This window comes from Chrysemys picta, chromosome 14 (assembly GCF_011386835.1).
Source record: "Chrysemys picta bellii isolate R12L10 chromosome 14, ASM1138683v2, whole genome shotgun sequence".
NCBI classification, from domain to species: Eukaryota; Metazoa; Chordata; order Testudines; family Emydidae; genus Chrysemys; species Chrysemys picta.
Window position 1 is genome coordinate 4,654,694 of NC_088804.1, and position 21,909 is coordinate 4,676,602.

At 48.5% G+C, this 21,909-nt stretch overlaps 1 protein-coding gene across 3 annotated transcripts in view; it reads right to left on the reverse strand.

Annotated features, from left to right (window-relative positions):
* GFOD2 (Gfo/Idh/MocA-like oxidoreductase domain containing 2) overlaps positions 1-20,998 on the reverse strand; it is a 63,896-nt gene extending 42,898 nt beyond the window's left edge. Inside the window, exon 1 of one of the 3 annotated variants that reach the window (XM_065567514.1) lies at positions 20,729-20,998. The gene's annotated coding sequence lies outside the window, so the exon portion shown is untranslated. Of the gene's footprint in view, positions 1-4,943; positions 5,306-20,728 lie in introns of those variants that run through there. The other 2 variants (XM_065567512.1, XM_065567513.1) reach the window with 2 other exon arrangements.
* Positions 20,999-21,909: the final 911 nt, after the last annotated feature.

The window sequence follows — 21,909 nt, forward strand, 5'->3', positions numbered from 1 at the left end:
TTGCCTGAACAGCTAGAGTCTCGAACCACCACCAGATGCCAAGTTAAGGTCAGTGTTTATTCCAGAAAAGGACGTTTCATCCCCATTTAGTAATTTACCTTATTAGATTAGAAGAAAAAAGTTTAGGACCCTTCTTAAAAAGTAAAGTAAACAGCTCACAGCACCCAAAACAAAAATTAAACCATATCTTGGTTTTTCCTTTCAGCAACCAACACACCAGCTAAACGTAAAGCTGCTGGACCTCTCTTTCCACATGGGTTTCTCACTGGTAATCCCCAGCATCACACAATCAGTCTTGTGCTGGACAGGATCTGAACCTAAGCCTGTTTCATAACTAAATCCCCTTTGTCCCACCACCAAGAAGTTGCAGGGAATGGAAACACACTGAAAATGACTTCGGTCCTTCCTCTCAGAGCAATCCCAGAAGGTAGCAGAACAGTAACCCAGAAAGTCCATCTTTGTAGAGTCCCAAAAGGCCATTTGTTTGAACAGAAAAATTCAAACAAACAATGATACATGTTTATATTCTCTTGCTACTGTATATGGGAATAAACACTTGGTGAGATCCGTAACCCACTGAAAGATTATTTTCTGATAGCACAGTGAGAAGGTATTTCAAGAATCACATTTAGCCTTTGGCATGCCACACTTCTGAGTGCCCAATAAAAAGTTGTTCAGAAAGGGAAGTTAGTTACCGTTTACAGTAACTGAGTTCTTGGCGATGTGTTGTCCATATGCACATGCCACTAATGGTGAGCATGGACCTCCTGTACTAGAGATAGAAATCTTTTGGCCCAGCAGTACCCAAGAGTATGCATGCACTCCTCAGTCCCTGTGCTTCACTGCCAGGGCATACAAGGGCAGTGTGCCTACCGCCATTCAGTTCCTTCTCACTGTACAATCTCTTGTGATAGGACTCACAAACAGAAGGGATCTATGTGGAATGTGCATATGGACAACCTATCTCAAAGAACTCCAGTTACCGTCCACAGTAAATAACTTCCCTTTCTCCTTTAAGTGATTGTCCATATGCACCTTCCACTGATGGTGACTCCCAAGCAGTGATCATATTAAGGAGGGTGGGAGCACGGAATAGTTAATGAAAAATTCAAGGACAGCTTTGTCAAATGCAGCATTGGATCTAGAGGATTCCGTTAAGGCTTGGTGTCGAGTGAACATGTCCAAGTAGCAGCCTTACAAATGTCCGGTATCAGTAGCTTTCACAGTGATACTCAGCCAGAGCACAACCTGTGACAGCAGTATGTTCTGATCATGGATGGTAGGTCTACCCTGGCTACCTCATAGCATGTTCTAATGCAGTTAGAAAACCAGCTAGACAGTCTGCAATGAAACTGCAGAGCTCCTCATACTTTCCACAATAGAGAAGAAGAGTCTTGGAGACATTCTAAAAGGATTTAGGTGGTAGGCCAAAGCTCTCCTCACATCCAAGGTATGCAACACTGTCTCTAATTTGGATGTATGAGGGCATGGAAAGAATATTGATGGGTATACAGGTTGATGAAGATGGATTTCTGTCACTACTTTAGGAAGGAATTTAAGATGACTCCTCATTGATACTTTATCCGGGTGGAATACTGTGTACAGTGAGTCAGACATTAGCACTAGAATCTCTCCTACTCTTCTGGCTAAGTTATTACTATGAAAAATGTCATTTTCATTTACAGGTGTAGCACGGAAGAGGCGGCCATGGGCTTGAAGGGTGGTCCCATGAGGACTGCAAGCACTAGGTTTAAGTCCTATGGGGAAATCTGTTCTCTGGTAGGTGGGAATACTTCAACTAGGCCTTTCAGGAATCTTGTCACCGTGAGGTGAGAGAAGACTCTAAAGTAAAGGACCTGTTGGAGGAACAAAACTGTCATTTGCCCCCTATTTGCCATCATGTGACTTCAACACAGAGAGACACCCAAGGCTGCACAGTGCTGAAGGAAACTTTCCCTTTCCAACTCACATTTTTACTGATACTTGGAGAGAGAGAGAGAGAAGGTTACTAAATTATCTCTGAAAAACATGCATAGCCCCAGGCTTTGATGAAGCTGTCTGATGGAAAGAAAACATGTCACAGGGAGCATTTTATTAATCATTCTTGTAACACTTGCTATCTTAAGAATTACAAAGTTAGAGATTTTGGCCCCTAACTGCCGCCTTTGGCCTTGGTTACGTTTTCTATGAAAGACAGACGTTCCTCAGACATTTTTATTCATAATCTGTGAAATTCAAAGCAATACTAGAATGTATTCTATACAATAGCTCTAGTGTTTCTGCTACTCTTTCAAAACTACTTTGGTTAATTTGAAAAGTGAGCCATTCAATTCAAGTGGGCAATTGTTGGCAAAGAACCCTTCAATTTTCTATTAGACAACTTATTAAGAGCTGGGGGAGAGATTTCATTACACTTAAGAGGCCATCTTAATGCCATGGAAGTTTTGATCACAACATATAATCCTATGAATTAAAAGCATCTACAAATTTTACAGTAACAAAATGTGCAGAGAACAATATATTTCATTAAACTATTGCATGTATATACTTTAAACTTGAACAAAGGCAGAGATAAACAGCTTGAGCAGTATATGCCTGTGCGAACTGCTCTTGGGGAACAGACAGACATACAATGCCGCTATGCCAATTTCATTTGTTCCAATTCCAAACTATACCTTCAGGTTTGGCTGCATGACTAATTACAGAGACATGATGACACAGTATCCTTCGTTTTGGATATACTGCTCTACATTCTACCCTAATATCACACACATGCACAAAATATCCAGTGCCAGTCAAAGAAAAGGTCACGTACCACATTCTCAAGTGTTCTCCCCGAGCCAGAATACCTTATTCCATAACATTTGCCTGGTGCCAATTTAGTCCTTGTTGTGTAATTGTGGATACTTCCCTGATTAAATACAGTTAATTGTTGCTGAACCAAAATTAGGAAATATTGAATTAAACCTGAGGGGTAAAACTGAAATATTGTTCTCTGACAATTCAGCTTGTGTTTAAAATCTCCATGACAAGAGGACTAGACAGTTTTTGGTAGGATGATTTCAATAGCAAGAAAAATTTTACTACATCTTCTACAAACTTGTACTCCCAAATATTTTGTTTTTAAATAACTATATCTTTCTGGCCAACACTTGTCAGCATCAATATGCAAGTAAAGCACAGTTAAAACATTATGAATTTGTCAGTTGTCAAATTTAATCTGAGTACTACAGTCATGTATAAAAACAAACAGGTGCAGTTATCTTGGATATCCATTTTCTTTTGATTCATTTTGAAGCACAGAGCTTCAAGGGTCATTTCAATTTGCAATTTCTTTTTTCCAAGCAAAGCAGTAGATTTGGATTTTTTTTTTTAAATGAACGTATCCAAGTACTCTAGCAGCACATACACCAGCACATTGTACAAAGAATAAACCAATAATGGGGTAGAGACCAGCAGTACAGGAGAGAGAAGTATTTGGGATCAGCTCCTGTGCCAATGCAGCCAGAAGTTTTAATACCCTCTGATTTAGACCGTTTTTGTAAATGCACTTCAACTAAACAATGCTTACAACTAAAGAAGAGCCAAAGTTTAAACCAGGGGTAGGCAATCTATGGCACGGGTGCCGAAGGCGGCACGCGAGCTGATTTTCAGTGGCACTCATTGCCTGGGTCCTGGCCACCGGTCCGGGGGACTCTGCATTTTAATTTAATTTAAAATGAAGCTTCTTAAATATTTTAAAAACCTTATTTACTTTACATACAACAATAGTTTAGTCATATATTATAGACTTGTAGAAAGAGCCCTTCTAAAAACGTTAAAATGTATTACTGGCATGCGAAACCTTAAATCAGAGTGAATAAATGAAGACTTGGCACACCACTTCTGAAAGGTTGCCAACCCCTGGTTTAAACCTAAGCTGTGTAGGACATATTGCAGCAGACAACCTGTTCCTCCCATGTCTGGAGCGAGACTGTTCTACCCACAACTTTTGGAGTCACTCTACACTAGAATGGATGGCTCCATACTAAAATGGAAATAAAACTAGAACTTTATCAACTAAAAGTAGCTCCTTAGAGGAAAGAGTGATTAGAAGAACAGTGAGATCAAGTATAGTGCAATGAGAACAAGCAGTCAGACCTTCTTAACTAATGGAGTGGTATTAAAATATTTCTGATTATTTATTATTTGTACTGCAGTAGCACCTAGAGGCCTAAGCCCCATTGTGTGGGGTACTGTAAAAACAATCTGCTTTGTAACTGTCCAGTTCTGTGGTTTTACAATCACATTTTCTTTTTTAAATCTCTTTCCCCTGTTGCGTAAAACAACACAAAGGAGTGAAAGTGACTAAGGCCCTGAATCCTGCAAAGACTTATGCACATGCTTAACTTCAAGCAAGTTTAGCACATGCTAAGTCTTTACAAGACTGCAACCTAACTGATAATGCAGAGGAAACCGAAACTTAATTTACAAGAAATGTTGTAAAATGCACAAAATAAAAACAAATTTTCCCTTCTAAACTTTCAGAATGCAAATTTTATTTGTAATTATACTAGATTTTCTTTTAAGGAGGAAGAATGATTTTTTAATTGGAAAGAATTCCTTTAAATGTTAAGTCACGTTTGATGAGATTTCATTCTGCTGCTACTCTATGCTAAACTATGAATGGTCATTCAACATTGAACTGTGGACAAAAAAAATCACTGAGTCATAGATAAAACATAAGTTTATATATCTTTTGGCTTTCTTTATAACTACTGTATTCTTAGGATGTGAGAAGGGTCTGTGATATTTAGCATTATTTGAGTTTAAATTGTTAAAAGTGAATACAAAAATTAAAATAGCGTACTCTGCCTTAAACAATTAATCCATTAGAACAATCAGCAGCTCCCTAAATCCTCCCTACCCCCCCTCTTCTCAAAAGCATGGGAAAACGCACTGACCTTGTAAGCATGTCCCAAAGGTCAGACTTGGGCTTTGCCGGTGCAGAGAGTAAAGCGAGCTTTACAGCCTCTCTCTGAAATGTCCTCCAAGCAACACACTCAGTTAAAGACAGAGGACTGTCAGCTTGTACGCCTCAGCTGCTCTCAACTGTCGTTGGATCACATACAGGGAAGAGAGAGGTCTCGCTGAGAGCTCAAACCATTTAAAATCAAACCAAAACCTTGAATTACACCCAAAACCAAAACTAGGAGCCAGTGCAACGGTAGAGTACAGTTGTGATGCAATCCCTGTGGGAGACATCACTAAGTAAGAAGGCTGCCTCATTAGTTGAGGATTCCAAATCTTAAAATGCAGCCCTACATTCAGAGCATTACAGCAATCCAATCTTAAAGTGATGAAGACCCCAGACATCTGAACAAAATAATCACAGACTTCTAGCCAGGTGCAGAAAGAACAAAGCCTGGAGCACAACTGCTACCTAGAAAATCTGGCAACCAAGAAGATTGCTAGGTTGCAAACTCGTGTGACAAATAGCAAACATATTTCTTCCCCCAATCAAAGAGGTTGAAATTACCTCCACTAATTCTTCCAGTTCCTTCTTCCATTCCACAACCATCGCCTCCATTTTGTCCAATCTGCTCATTCTCAACCAAGCCCTAGCCTCAGTTAGGAAGTGGTTGAGTCACTCAATTTGTTGGGTCAGCCTACCAAGAAATGCAGTAGATTCTCCATCACTTTAAATCTTTACATCAAGACTGGATGTCTTTCTAAAAGATACGATCTAGCTCCACCACAAGTTACCACACCCCATGCAGGGATCACCAGGTGAAGTTCTATGGTCTACACAACACAGATTATACAAGATTGATCACAATAGCCAAGGCTTGTCCTTACAAACGATGAATCTCTGAAACCCACTCAGATAATATTACACAAAGCTGGTGACATTTTGGATCTAAGGCTGAGCTGAACGTTCAAAGACACAGGTAGACCGTTACGTCCAGGGAGATTAAGCATATGATTCAATATGAAATAAACAAGTTTATATCCCAAACATTATAGAGTTTCAGAAGCGAATTTGATATAGTCAACTTTAAATACACCTCTACCCCGATATAGCGCTGTCCTCAGGAGCCAAAAAATCTTACCGCGTTATAGGTGAAACCGCATTAGACTGAAACTTGCTTTGATCCACCAGAGTGTGCGGCCCTGCCCACACGGAGCGCTGCTTTACCGCGTTATATCCGAATTCATGTTATATCGGGTTGCATTATATCGGGGTAGAGGTATAGTTACATTTTAAAAATGTGTTGAAAGTATTTGCAGGTCCTATCCCTGCCCTTGAATGCCCCTGCCAGTTTTGTGGGTTACAGTTAGATTCTCTCATTTTAAAAATTTCTCTCTCTCCTGAAAGAGCCAAGAAAACTATAGGGAAACTAACTATACACAAAGTGCTGTCACACACACAAAAGCTGAGGAGAGAGATTTCCCCCTCAAATTCTACAGTTACTGGTCATATCAAAGATTAGTGTAACAAGTAAACATTTTTCATATTAAAGTGCTATTTCTAAACTGAAGGTGTACCTGTAAATGTTTGCTTTCCCCCTCCCCACACCAGTTCTGTAACAGCTATGACATTATAGCATAATACGTAGCACTTTTCAAACATTAACAATCCCCCTGTGAGGTAAGTATTGCTCCAGTTTACAAGTTAGAAAAACTAAGATACGGAGAAGTGAAATGACTTGCCAAAGGTCAAGTGGTGAGTCAGTACACCAGTGTTTCTCAAACTGGGGTCGCCGCTTGTGTAGGGAAAGCCCCTGGCGGGCCAGGCCGGTTTGTTTACCTGCCCCGTCCACAGGTCTGGCCGATCACGGCTCCCACTGGCAGCGGTTCGCCCTTGCAGGCCAACGGGAGCTGCTGGAAGCGGCAGCCAGTAAGTGCCTCGGTCCGCACTGCTTCCACCAGCTCCCATTGGCCTGGAGCAGCGAACCGGGGCCAGTGGGAGCCATGATCGGCCATACCTGAGGACGGGGCAGGTAAACAAACCGGCCCGGCCCACCAGGGGCTTTCCCTACATAAGTGGCAACCCCAGTTTGAGAAACACTGCAGTACACAGATCCCTGTGCTGTGCTCAGACCACACCTCTCCATGCTGTGTGCTGGGGCTTCAGAGCATTACTCTGGGAGACTTCAGTACAAGAGAAAAACAAAACAAAAACAAAAAGCTTAGGCACACTGAACACCCATTTTTCCTACTACAATTTGAGGCGCCCGACATGTTACCTTATTTAGTGAATTTCTGCCGGCACTCTGCTGCCCTGAACAAAAGGTCACCTTTAGGTTTTCTCTATGATATTGCTAATTTCAGACTTTTTGCACAAGTACAACTCAAAGCCCTTTAAAAAAAAGTTACATTAGCAGGCCCTCAACAAGAGGCAAGGCATTTGAGGTAGTGGTTTTTTGGTTTTGTTTTTTAATGAATTTAGTGCAGGGGGAATGTGCCAGATCGATACGATGGAGATCAAAATCTTGTGTCTATCCACAAAACCTATAGCTCATGGATTAAAATCAACAGAAGGGCATACCTCTCTCTCACACACCCCCACACGCCTCCTCACAATTAATAACCTCTCTCAATCTCAGTCTGGTGCTGATTCAATACTTCAGCACTCTACTAAGTAGAAACAAAGGGGCCAATTAGTGCCAACTGTCAAGATGATTTATGTGCTTATTTTTATCTGATGTTTGTTTATTTGTATTTATTTCACACAGGCCAAACAGCTGGACAGGAACAATTTTCAGTCACCTCCAAACTGCACATAGGGTTTTTTGGAAGTTTAATGTATCATAAACTATACCATATGAATAGTTAACAATTGTGCATTTGTGTAGCATTTATATTAAAGATTGATAGTTATAACAACTCTGTATTGCTGTCTGAACAGTATATACTGTGTGCCTCAAGCACACTGCATTACACTGCTGACTATATCGGTTCCAAGGGAGCCATTACATATTTGCTTTATAATCTGCACTTTAGAAGAATGTTTGCTGATATTTCAGTAGGCAAATAAAACCCCAGTTATAAAAGTCCTAACACAGGTACCCATACAACTTTCTGTTTTGCTTAGACACTCCAGTATTCCCATTTCTGTGAATTACAAGCAGAATATGAGAGGAATGCAGGCAGACATTGAGAGAAGTTTGAAAAAAAACATTATTTGACTCTCCCAAGAGAAAAAATATGATCAAAATTGAAAGTGGCAGTTCATTCTCTGAAAGTTGAATAAGGGGTTCAAATCCATCAAGTAATCATAAGGAAAAATAATCCATTTTATCAGTTAAAAAAAAGACTCAAAATGGATTATAAATTTGTGTACACCTATATCCTGAAACGACTACCTCTCAAATACTAGCGTCAGTCTTTTCAGATCAGGGAAAAGGTATATTGGCTGCATACGGGTGAAGTTTGCATGTCTATTGCTCTTGCTGTGGGCACATCATAAGACCAACAACTGATGATCTGCACAGATTTGTCATCATCGGATTCGATGGACTACCAAGAAGACCTGTCCTACAGATAAGAGTCTTCGGTCTCCAAGGCTGTTAGACTGGCACCTTTCATCAGCATGGAATTCACATTTTAAAAAAATCACTAACATATAGTTAACACGATAAAGGTTAAGCTATAGCTCAGTGGTTTGAGCATTGGCCTGCTAAACCCAGGGTTGTGAGTTCAATCCTTGAGGGAGCCATTTAGGGAACGGGGGTAAAAATCTGTCTGGGGATTGGTCCTGCTTTGAGCAGGGGGTTGGATTAGATGACCTCCTGAGGTCCCTTCCAACCCTAATATTCTATAGGACACAGGATGTGTTTTAATACAGCCAAATACAAAGTTATACATCTAGGAACAAGCCATACCAACAGAATGGGGGACTGTTATCCTGGAAAGCAGAGACTCTGAAAAGGTACTAGAGGTCACAGTGGGCAAGCAACTGAACATGAGCTCCCAGTGCTACGATGTGGCAAAAAGGGCTAATGTGATCCTTGGATGTATAAAAACAGGAGTAGTGAGTAGGAGTATGAAGCAGATTTTACCTTTGCATATGGTATTGATGAGTCAGATACCGGAATACTGTGTCTAGCTCTGGTGTCCACATTTTTAAAAGAATGTTGAAAAACCGGAGAGGGTGCAGAAAAGACAAAATGATTTGGGGATTGGAGAAAATGGCTTACTTACAGTGAAAGATTTAAAGAGCTTAATCTGTTTATAGTTTATGAAAACGAAGAATGAGAGGTGACTTGATTATAGTGTGTAACTATTTTCATAGGGAGAAAATACTAGATACAAAAGGAGTCTTTAATCTAGCAGAGTGATACATAAAAAGAACCAGTGGCTAGAAACTGAAGCCAGACAAATTCAAATTAGAAATAAGGGATACATTTTTAAGGGTAAGAACAAAATACCAAGGGAAGTGGTGGATTTTCCACATCTTAATGTCTTCAAACCAAAAGTGGCTGGATATCTTTCTGGAGGATAGGCTTTAGCCAAACAAGTCATTGGGCTTAATACAGGGTTAAATAGGTAAAAGCGATATACGGAAGGTCAGGCTAGATGACCTAATGGTCCCTTCTGGCATTAAACTTTTTGAATTAAAATCTTGGGGGAGAATCTTCTTGGATTTTGTGTATTTCTGTATTTTCTGGCTTGCTTCAGACGTCATAAATCTTATAAGAGTCTAGGAGGACTTTGCAGGGAAAGATTAATGGACAGAGTCAAATATGAACGAAAGCTCACTCTAATATTGTATTCAATAGGTTCTTATACCACAGTCATTGTGCAGTAAGCAAGACTGCTACACAGCTGTTGTCAAGTATCAGGGGGTAGCCGTGTTAGTCTGTATCTACAAAAACAACAAGGAGTCTGGTGGCACCTTAAAGACTAACAGATTTATTTGGGCATAAGCTTTCGTGGGTAAAAACCTCACTTCTTCGGATGCATAGAGTGAAAGTTACAGATGCAAGCATTAAATACTGACAAACAGCTGTTGTGTTTGTTGTCTCATCCTCTCCCAGTGGAGAAGCATGTACAGGACATTATCTTGGTTTAGTATACTTTCAGGTTGTTGGTTTTAATATACATTTTGCTACATATTTATGTCAGGGAAGGCAGGATCAAAAATGTGCATTGCGCATTTGAAGCAGAAGGTGGAGAGGTTCATCATGATCCACATTTCTCGGGCCTGCCTCCTCCCTGTACAAGCAACATTCAACGGGTATGAACTAGAGGCATTGTGGTGCTTATCACGTAAATAGATTACTTTGGTATAAAAGTATGGTCTATGACGACCCTGAATTTTAACTGTCGTGAAAACAAAATACACTTTGGTTCATTCGCCCATTATTATCCAGAAAAACCCATTTGTGCCTGAAGATAAAGATTGTGTCATATATTTGCACTTCTGCAGATCAAAAGATGTCCCTAAATAAATTCACCATATCTATCAGTCTGGGAGCATGTGTAATTCCGTGGGCAAGTTAAAGATAGAAAGGAAAGGGAGGTGTCACTTGATTTGTAAAAAAAAAAAAAAAAAAACAGTTACTCACCTTTGTAACTGTTGTTCTTCGAGATGTGTTGCTCATATCCATTCCAATTAGGTGTGCGCGCACCGCGTGCACGATCATTGGAGAAATTTTCTACCCTAGCAACACCCGGTGGGTCGGCTGTGGAGCCCCCTGGAGTGGTGCCTTCATGGCGCTGGATATATACCCCAGCCGACCCAGCGCCCCCTCAGTTCCTTCTTGCCGGCTACTCCGACAGTGGGGACGGGGGGCGGGTTTGGAATGGATATGACCACCATATCTCGAAGAACAACAGTTACAAAGGTGAGTAACCGTTTTTTCTTCTTTGAGTGCTTGCTTATATCGATTCCAATTAGGTGACTACCAAGCCTTACCTAGACAGTGGGGTTGGAGTGAGACATCGCTGTGTGCAAAACCACTGATCCGAATGCAGCATCGTCTCTGGACTGCTGTACAAGCGCACAGTGAGTGGCGAAGGTGTGGACTGATGACCAAACCGCAGCTCTACAAATGTCCTGGATCGGGACTCGAGCCAGGAAGGCAGTCGAGGAGGCTTGAGCCCTTGTAGACTGGGCGGTAAGGCGTGGCGTCGGGGCACTGGCCAGGTCGTAGCAAGCACAAATGCAGGACGTGATCCAAGAGGAGAGACGTTGTGAGGAGACCGGTAAGCCTTTCATCTGGTCGGCCACTGCCACGAAGAATTGTGTCGTCTTCCTAAACGGCTTTGTACGCTCAAGCTAGAAAGCTAGGGCCCTGTGTACGTCCAAGGAATGCATACACTGGTCTTGACGGGTGGCGTGAGGCTTAGGATGGAAGACTGGGAGAAATATATCCTGGTTCACATGAAAAGGTGAAACTACCTTGGGAAGAAAGGCAGGGTGGGGGCGAAGCTGCACCTTGTCTTTATGGAAAACTGTGTATGAAGGCTCAGACGTAAGCACCCTGATTTCAGAAACACGCCTTGCTGAAGTGATGGCTACCAGGAAGGCTGTCTTCCAAGATAGGTACAGGAGTGAGCAGGTAGCCAAGGGCTCGAACGGGGGCCCTGTGAGCTTGGAGAGAACCAGGTTAAGATCCCATGCCGGAACGGGTTGGCGTTGCTGTGGGTACGTCCGGTCTAAGCCCTTGAGGAATCTAACGACCATCGGGTTAGAGAAGACCGAGGAAGCAAGTTCTCCTGGGTGGAACGCCGATATAGCGGCCAGGTGAACATTGATGGAAGATATCGCCAAGCCCTGCTGTTTCAGGGATAGGAGATATTAGAGTATAAAGGGAATTGACGCCTGCAAGGGGGGCGTAGCCCGCTGTGCGCACCAACAGGAGAACCGTTTCCACTTGGCTAAGTAAGTGGTCCATGTAGAGGGCTTTCTACTTCCCAGCAGAATCTGTTGCACGGGATGTGAGCATTGTATCTCTGTCTGATTTAGCCATGGAGCATCCACGCTGTGAGGTGGAGCGATTGCAGGTCGGGGTGACAGAATCTGCCGTGGTCCTGAGAGATCAGGTCTGGGCACAAGAGAAGCGTGATCGGAGTTTGAACCCATAGCTCCAGAAGCGTGGTGTACCAGTGCTGTCTTGGCCAAGCTGGAGCGACTAGAATCAGACTTGCCCCGTCTCTGCGTAGCTTGAGCAGTACCCTGTGGACCAGTGGGAATGGAGGAAAAGCGTAGAATAGCTGGTCTTTCCACGTCAGAAGGAAAGCGTCCGACAGGGAGCCCGGAGATCGCCCCTGTAGGGAGCGGAACACATGGCACTTCCTGTTGGCTCGAGATGCGAACAGGTCGACCTGGGGAAATCCCCACCTCTGGAAGATGGAATAGATGATGTCTGGGCGAATCAACCACTCGTGCGTCTGTAAGGATCTGCTGAGACGGTCCGCTAGAGCGTTCTGGACTCCAGGGAGGAACGATGCCATGAGATGTATCGAGTGGGCAATGCAGAACTCCCACAGGCGAATGGCCTCTTGGCATAGGAGAGACGACCGGGCTCCTCCTTGCTTGTTGATGTAGAACATGGCCGTGGTGTTGTCTGAGAGGACTGACATGCAACGGCCGTGCAGGAGACCGAGAAATGCCTGACAGGCTAGACGCACGGCCATCAGCTCTCGAACATTGATGTGCAGAGCTAGTTGGGATGCGGTCCACAGGCCCTGGGTGTGGTGTTCTCCGAGGTGAGCGCCCCAACCGAGAGATGAAGCGTCCGTGACCAGGTGCAGGGAGGGTTGTGGGGCGTGAAACGGCATTCCTGCGCCAACCGCCTTGTGATCCAGCCACCATGTGAGAGAGGTCAGGACCGAGTTCGGTACCGTGATCACCATGTTCAGGTTGTCCCGATAAGGACGGTACACCGATGATACCCAGGCCTGAAGTGGGCGAAGCCGAAGTCTTGCATGCCTGGTTACATAAGTGCAAGAGGCCATGTGACCTAACAGGCCGAGGCACGTCCTTATTGTGGTAATTGGGAAGACCTGGAGCCCTCGGATGATGCCTGTGATGGTGTGAAACCAATTGTCTGGTAGAAGAGCTCGGGCGAGTCTGGAGTCTAAGACTGCCCCAATAAACTCTATTCTCTGGGTTGGGTCCAGAGTGGACTTTTCTTTGTTGAGTAGAATGCCTAACTCGTGGAATGTTTGCAGTATTATCTGGACGTGAGCTTGAACTTGCTCCCTGGTGCGGCCGCGCACCAACCAGTCGTCTAGATACGGGAACACCTGTATCCTTTGTCGACGAAGGTATGCTGCCACGACAGCCATACATTTGGTGAACACTCTCGGAGCCGCGGACAAGCCGAAGGGAAGGACGGCAAATTGGTAGTGCACCTTGTTTACTACAAATCGAAGGAAGTGCCTGTGTGGGGGGTTAATTGCTATATGAAAATATGCGTCCTTCATGTCGAGGGCGGCGAACTAGTCTCCAGGATCCAGGAAAGGGATGATGGTCCCCAAGGAGACCATATGGAACTTCAACTTTACTATGAATTTGTTGAGTTCGCGTAAGTCTAAAATGGGACGTAGACCCCCTTTTGCTTTGGGGATCAGGAAGTAGCGAGAGTAGACCCCCCCCTGCCCCTTAACTCTGGGGGAACCTCCTCTATGGCCCCCATGGAGAGGAGGCCAAAAACCTCCTGTGTAAGGAGATGCTCGTGAGAAGGGTTCCTGAAGAGGGACGGGGGGTGGGGGGGTGGGAGGGGGGAAATGAAGAAAACTGGAGAGCGTATCCCCTCTCCACCGTGCGAAGGACCCAGCGGTCCGAGGTTATAAGGGACCAAGCACGGTGGAAACGGGAGAGGCGATCCCGAAAGGAGGGAGATGGATCCTGGGTAGTGGCTGGGGCGCCGTCCTCGAGCGCACCTTCAAAAGTTTTGTCCAGGACCTGAAGGTGGCCTAGGAGGGCCCTGGGTTCTGACCAGGTTGAGGGCCGGTCGACCTTCGTCTATCACTGCGTCCCCGCCTTCTGGCAAAGTCTTGTCTCGGACGAGGCGGGGGAGGGTAGAACATTTGCGGCTGGGGCCTAAAGGGTCTGCGCTGGGGCCCTGGGACATGCATCCCCAGGGAGCGCATGATGGTTCTCGAATCCTTGAGGCTCTGCAATCAAGAGTCCGTCTTGTCCGAGAATAACCCCTGGCCCTCGAACGGTAGATCCTGCAGGGTCTGCTGCAGTTCTGGTGGTAAGCCCGAAACCTGGAGCCAGGAGACGCGTCACATGGCTATGCCAGATGCTAGTGTCCTGGCGGACGAGTCTGCTATGTCCAGGAAGGCTTGTAAGGAGGTCCTAGCCACCTTCTTACCTTCCTCCACTAAGGCCCCAAACTCCTCCCTTGAGTCCTGGGGCACCAACTCTTTGAATTTACCCATGGAGTTCCATGAGTTGTAACTGTAGCGGCTCAAGAGCACCTGTTGGTTCATGGCTGTGAGCTGCAGACCTCCCGCCGAGTACACCTTACGCCCGAACAAATCGAAGCGTTTAGCGTCCTTCGATTTGGGCGCTGCCGCCTGCTGGCCATGATGCTCTCTTGCGTTCACCGAGGACACGACTAGTGAACACGGTGGAGGGTGCGTGTATAAGTATTCATGGTCCTTGGAGGGGACGAAGTACTTTCTCTCTACCCCTCTGGCCGTGGGTGGAATGGAGGCAGGGGTTTGCCATATGGTAGCGGCATTAGCCTGAATCGTACGAATCAGTGGCAATGCCACCCGGGATGGGGCATCAGCCGACAGGATGCTCACCACCGGGTCCTGCACCTCTACTATCTCCTCCGCCTGGAGGTCCATGTTACGTGTCACCCTACGTAACAGGTCTTGGTGGGCATGAAGATCTATTGGGGGCGGGCCTGAGGCTGTTGTGCCCGCCACCACCTCATCCGGGGAAGATGAGGAGGATGCCTCCGGGGACAAGGGGTCCAAATGAGGGTCCGGTTCCAAGGGTCCCTGAAGCGGAGGATCTCGTGCCCCGGGGTCTAGGGCCTGAGGCGGTGTAGGCACAGGAGCCTCCATGCCCCCTGGGGGAGGACGGGAGATGGTGGCCTCCGGGACTCTGGGCTCGGATTGTGCCGAGCGAGAGGCCAATGGTGGAGCCCCTTGCGCCTGGTGATACACCCACGGGGTCCAGAAAGACCAATGCGTAGGATCCTGCGCGGGGTCCTCTGCCCCCTCGTGCCAGTGACCCAAGTCAGCGGCAGCCTGACCCTGGAGAGGGTATGCTGATCGTGAAGCCCCGTCGGATGAGCGAGACGCTGATCTCGAGGGCCAGGGCGGTGCCGAACGCAGCTGCATTGGCTCGGTCCGGTACGGTGCCGATCGGTGCCGGTCCGTAGGCGAGCGGTCCCTGCGCGGTGCCGGTGAGCGGTACGTGATCGAGATCAGTGCCGCTGGCCATGTCGGTGCCGAGATCCGGATCTGGACCGAGATGAAGACAACCGCCTGTATACATGGTGCCGGGAGCGGCCCCTCTAACTGGAGCGGTGCTCGTACCGGTGCCGAGAACTATGTCTAGATTCCGACCAGTACCGATGGTCCCGACGGTGCCAAGACGTTGAGCGGAGCCATGAAGAAGACCTAGGCCGTGAGTACGACCGGTGCCGAGGTGAAAGTCAGCGCTGGGACCGCGAGCAGCGTCGGGACCTGCTCCGAGACCTGGAGCGGTGCCGCGAGTCCACGCTCGGAGACGGTGGGCGTACCAGGGCAGGCTTGCCCCTGGATTGCACGGTCCGAAGAGCGGGCGGTGCCGCGGGTTGAGACGGCGCCGTGAGAGCGATGAGGTCTTTCGCCGTCCGGTCTCCGGAGTAGACGGAAGACAGGGCTCCACCACAAACCGAGGCAGTGAGCCAGTCCGCACCGGACTCAACGGCCCTACCCCCGGTGCCGGAGTCAACGGTGTAGAAGATATTTGCGTCTTCTGGCGCTCTAGAGGCGGACGTGGCTCTACCACGGTACCAAGGGAGCCGGTGCCTGTAGGACAGCGGCCTCCTGTGTTTTGCGGGGTCTCTTATGTCCCGGAGACAAGGAACGGCGCCAAAGGCAGACGTGGTGCCGAGGGAGGACGGTGCCGTGAGGCCTTATCCGCGTCTGCTCGCGGTGTAGTACCGGTAGGTGCGGCCGGGGCGCTGCGCACCGAGGCGCTCAGTGCCGGAACTTGGCGCGCCGAGGGAGGATCGGGGCTAAGTGCCGCCTCCATGAGGAGCTGCTTGAGTCTAAAGTCCCGTTCCTTTTTAGTCCTGAGTCTGAAAGCCTTACAGATTTTGCACTTATTTGTCTGGTGGGACTCTCCTAAACACTTCAGACACGAGTCGTGCGGATCCCCCGTTGGCATAGGCTTAGCACAGGATGCACACGGCTTAAAGCCAGGAGCCTTGGGCATGAGCCCGGCTATGCGCCGGGGGAAAAGGGGGGAGAAATATCCCCCTTAACCCCCGCTAACTATTTACAACTATTTAAATAATGAACTATTAACAATCTAAGAATACTACAACTATAACTACAACTATCTATAAGAATTACAGGATAAGCTAGGGAGAGTCGAGAACAGCTATGCCGCGCTCCTCAGTTCCAACGACCGTCGGGGCGGTAAGAAGGAACTGAGGGGGCGCTGGGTCGGCTGGGGTATATATCCAGCACCATGAAGGCACCACTCCAGGGGGCTCCACAGCAGACCCACTGGGTGTTGCTAGGGTAGAAAATTTCTCCGACAATTGTGCACGCGGTGCGCGCACACCTAATTGGAATTGATATGAGCAAGCACTCGAAGAAGAATCATAATTTCAATGGTATCATCCTCTGTGGCATGGCAGATGGAGGGACTTGCTGCCCTCTCAGGTTCAGATCCTTCAGTTGGTGGATATTTTGATAATATAATGTCTCTGGAAATGGGTCAAGTTAGGTATCAAAGCCCTTTCTCCCACAAACACAAGGTACAAAACATGACAAGTCTAGAACAATTATGTAAATATATATTCAAGAAAATGTTTAAAAATCAACACCGTGTTAACGTATAATTTTAAAAAGTTAACAGGTAGTCCTCACAAAGTTAATACAATACCTTCAGTCACGGGCCACAATTTATCAATTAATGCTCAGAACATCATACCTGATCAATTTTTTTAACGTTAGAAATGACTAAAAATGGAAGGAGTGCTTCAAGTTGATTCGCCACGATCAGCAAAAAGAGAAGACAGCCCGCATGGGGTGGTGGGATTTTTAAAAAAGTCATGAAAAATTATAGGCTTTAGATGGCATTATGGGATGGGGACAATTGCACACTGGGAAGCTGACCCCTTGCTCACAGTCATCCCCGTGCAACTCATTTCTGCCCCACTATGCATTTCTAAACTTCCCAACAGAGAGTGCTGGACGGTGGTGTGTTGCACACTAGGATACCCCCCCGGTGCACTACACTGTGCATCAACACAAGCACTCCTGGTGAGTATGCGCAACTCCGATGCAAGCAGCCAAGTATGCACACTCACAAGCAATATACTAACAGTGGGCTGCCTTTATGCCAACATAACTTGCGTCAACCAAAGTTTGTAGCATAGACATGGTCTTAGACTAGATCTACAGCACCGATCGGAATAATTCCCAATTGAAGTGCTCTTACAGAACTGTTTTAAGCACAAACTACTCACTGCAAACACATTAGCCATACTGAGTTGTACCATGAAGCTTTGTCCTGTGTCCCTAGTAGTGCTCTGAACTACTTCAGTTACAGTTCCCCCTGGGTACCTATCCCACAGTTCACTGCACAGCTCCCAGAAGCAGTGGACTCAGATTCTGAAAGACTCTGGTACACTATGAGACAATAGTGGGAGGAGTATCTGAACAATTTCAGTTCCATTCCCACTGGCAATAGATGCATGCAGGCTGAATTGGTTCAGACTAAATCAGGTTTGCTTTCAGCAACTCTAAATACTGGGTTGAAAAGGGGCAACAAGTGGATAGTCAAAGTTCAGGGCCCTGGAGATATTCCAGTTGGAAGTAGAAATTGATGAAGTCTGATATTTTCTTTGATGCAATCTTGTTTATTTACAAAGAATGTACAAAGTCCTGTGTCTCTGAATGCAGAAGGAACCAAGAACAAAAGGAGTATTTTCTGAGCTTACACAGCCAGCAAGACTCTTTATTTAGCCAATACCAGATCCAAAAGCTCTCTTTCTAGCTTTTTCTAGGGTCAAACTTTGCTTACAGGATCCTGATTGGCTTTCTTGCCCAGCCTCTCCCTCTTTTTGTTCTTGTAGGTTCTCAATTTCTATGCATGATCTCTCTTCCCACACAAACACACCCCTACCCAACACAACAGTCAGCCAAAAGTCCTGGGTGGTTAAAGACACACCTTTTGCTTTAGGCATAGCTTATGCTTAGTTATGTTAACAGAACTCATGCCTATCAACCCCAGAGTTCACACCTATCAACCTCAACGGGGTCAACATTTCACCCAGCTCATAACAGTACTGATCCAAATGATACTGTGTATGCGTGTAAACAGTTTGAGCACTTTTACATGCAGATGCAAGGGATGTTACAAGTTTGCTAGGAGGCACCACATAGCTCTTGCAAGAGTAAATTTTCTCTTGTGTAGAAAAGATATTTAATCTCAAAATACTTTACAAATAATCTACAAAGTGCCCCTGAGTTGGTATTAACCCCATTTTAGCAATGGGGAAACTGAGACTTGCCTAAAGTCACACAGGAAGTCTGTGGCACAGCCACTAACAGAACCTAGATCTCCAAACACCCAGTCAGTCCTGTGCTTTAACTGAGGGCTCGTCTACACGACACAGCCTTGTTGGTAAAAGTCAGCGGGTGTGAACAATGCTATTGGTACAGCCCCGGAGCAACATAAGCTTTGTCAGCAGGAGAGCGCTCCTGCCAACAAAGTCGCATTCACACTGCCGCTTATGTTGGCAAAACTTTTGACTTTCATGGGGGGGGGGGAGGGGAGGGGGGGGGAGAGACTTTCTTAAGTACCCGCAAAAGACCAAAGTTTTGGTGACAACATCGCAGTGTAGACAAGCCCCAAAAGTAACATTTTGAATGATGGTATGATGGTGCATCAGTGGCTATCAATTATTCCAAGAGCAGATATGTAGCACTATTGACCTTGTCCCACATCTGCTTCTATGTTCCTTACTTATGGGCTGTTCTCCTAGCATAGCAAATTCTTACACATTTCAATACAGAGCTCATCTGCTCTGTTCTCAGGGGCAGACGGGAAAAGAAAGAGAGGCAACACAAAGGATATGCAAGTGCAAAGGCTTCAAGACTAGATTATTCACCACTGTGAATAAATAAAAGTCCACATTTGTCAATCACTACCACACAGTGATGGCAGAGACCTATTCTACAGGGACAAACTAGAGCACACAACATGTAACTGGGAGCAATTGCTGACAAATGCAGACTTTTCCCAGCCATCACTATGTGATTTGCTAGTGTGTTTCTGTGGCCCCAAATGCCATCAGATATGCCAGGCAAGGCTGCAGTTAACACCTGAGCAGGAAGGAAAAGGAGCGACTTGTAACTCATGCTGGCTTTAAAGGTCATTGTGACATTACTGCTTAAACTCAATCTAGTTCCCCGCAGGAATTAAATGTCAAGACACATAAACCCGGCTCCCCAGAGCTGGAGCCACCAAGGGGCTACAGGGACCCTGGACAAGGAGTGATGTGACCCAAGCCAGAAGAGTGGGGCTGAGCAGGGCATGAAGAGATCAGCATAACCCGTCCCCACAGCCATAGGGATGTGGGAGGAACCCCCACAGCACTCCCAGCTCCACACTGCCCACCCCCTCCCCAGCTCAGCACCCCCAGCTCCCCACTCCCCCTCCCCAGCTCAGCACCCCCAGCTCCCCACTCCCCCTCCCCAGCTCAGCACCCCCCAGCACCCCAGCTCCACGCTGCCCCTCCCCAGATCAGCACCCCCAGCTCCACGCTGCCCCTCCCCAGATCAGCACCCCCAGCTCCACGCTGCCCCTCCCCAGCTCAGCACCCCCAGCTCCACACTGCCCACCCCCTCCCCAGCTCAGCACCCCCAGCTCCACACTGCCCACCCCCTCCCCAGCTCAGCACCCCCAGCTCCACACTGCCCACCCCCTCCCCAGCTCAGCACCCCCAGCTCCACACTGCCCACCCCCTCCCCAGCTCAGCACCCCCAGCTCCACACTGCCCACCCCCTCCCCAGCTCAGCACCCCCAGCTCCACACTGCCCACCCCCTCCCCAGCTCAGCACCCCCAGCTCCACACTGCCCACCCCCTCCCCAGCTCAGCACCCCCAGCTCCACACTGCCCACCCCCTCCCCAGCTCAGCACCCCCAGCTCCACACTGCCCACCCCCTCCCCAGCTCAGCACCCCCAGCTCCACACTGCCCACCCCCCTCCCCAGCTCAGCACCCCACAGCACCCCCAGCTCCATGCTGCCCACCCCCTCCCCAGCTCAGCACCCCCCAGCACCCCCAGCTCCATGCTGCCCACCCCCTCCCCAGCTCAGCATCCCCTCAGCACCCCACTCCCCCTCCCCTCGCTCAGCACCCCCAGCTCCTCACTCCCCCTCCCCAGCTCAGCACCCCCCAGCACCCCCAGCTCCACACTGCCCCTCCCCAGCTCCACACGCCCAGCCCCCAGCTCAGCACCCCCCTCCCCTCGCACCCAGACACCCCCTGGCTCCTCCCCTAACGCCCCCAGCCCCACGCCCCGCCGGGCGCGCCTCTCACCTGCGGGCCGGAGGCGGCACCTGGCTCCGGGCTGGGGCCAGCGAAGCGCAGCGGCCCCGTCTCGCCCCCGGGCGCATCCTCCTGGCAAGGCGGGAAGGCGGGGCGGGGCGCGCGCTCCCGCGAGGCAGAGAAGGAGGAGGGGGCGCGCTCCCGCGGCGCTGGGGGGAGTCCTGGGCGCGGCCCCTCTGGCAGCACGATGCAGCGCGCGCCGGCCAGGCTCCGCGGGAGACACTCTGCCCACCCCCACAGTTCGTGCGCATGCGCGGAAGGGAGGGGCTCTTCCAAGCCTTAAAGGAGCCGTGTCGAATATCACAGCCCCTGTGCTAGGCCGCCGGCAGCAGCAGGGGGAGCCCGCGGGCGGGTTACAGTAGGACCCACAATAAAAGAGTAGGGGACCAGGGCCAGATCCACAGACTGGCACCAGCGCAGCCTCTTGCCCTGCTCTGCACAGAGCACAGTGACCCCGCAGCACAGCCCGCAGCCAGGACTTGCAGCCTCCCAAGCCCTTGGCGGGCACCACCCACCAGTGCACAGCACTGACCCCAGGGACCGTGCCATCGGCCCCCGCCCCTGCCCTTCCCTTTCCCTTCCTGGCACCGACCCCAGCGACCGCGTCCCCGCCTGGCACCAACCCCAGGGACTGTGCCACCCGCCCCCATCCGGCACCAACCCCAGGGACCATGCCACCCACCCCGCACCGACCCCCACATTCCCACCCCTGCTCTTCCCTTCCCTTTCCCTTCCTGGCACTGACCCCAGGGACCATGCGACCCCCCCCCGGCACCAACCCCCCCATTCCCACCCCTGCCCTTTCCCTTCCTGGCACTAACCCCAGGGACCGCACCACCTGCCCCCGCCCGGCACCGACCCCAGAATTTGCACCCCCAACCTGCCCATCCCCACCCAGCACCAACCCCAGATGCCACCCCTCACGCTCCTGCCCCTGCCCTTTCCCGCCTGGCACCGACCTCAGGGGCTGCACCCCACTCCCAACCCTGCCCTTCCCCGCCCAGGGCCGACCCCAGGGACCGCACACACACACCCCGCCCTTCCCCACTTGGCAATGACACGAGGGACCGTGCCCTGAGCTCATCTCTGCCCTGCCTGTTGCTGACAACAAGGACTACCCCCATACAAACACCTACCTCACTGCCATCAACACACACCCTGCCTCATCCCCC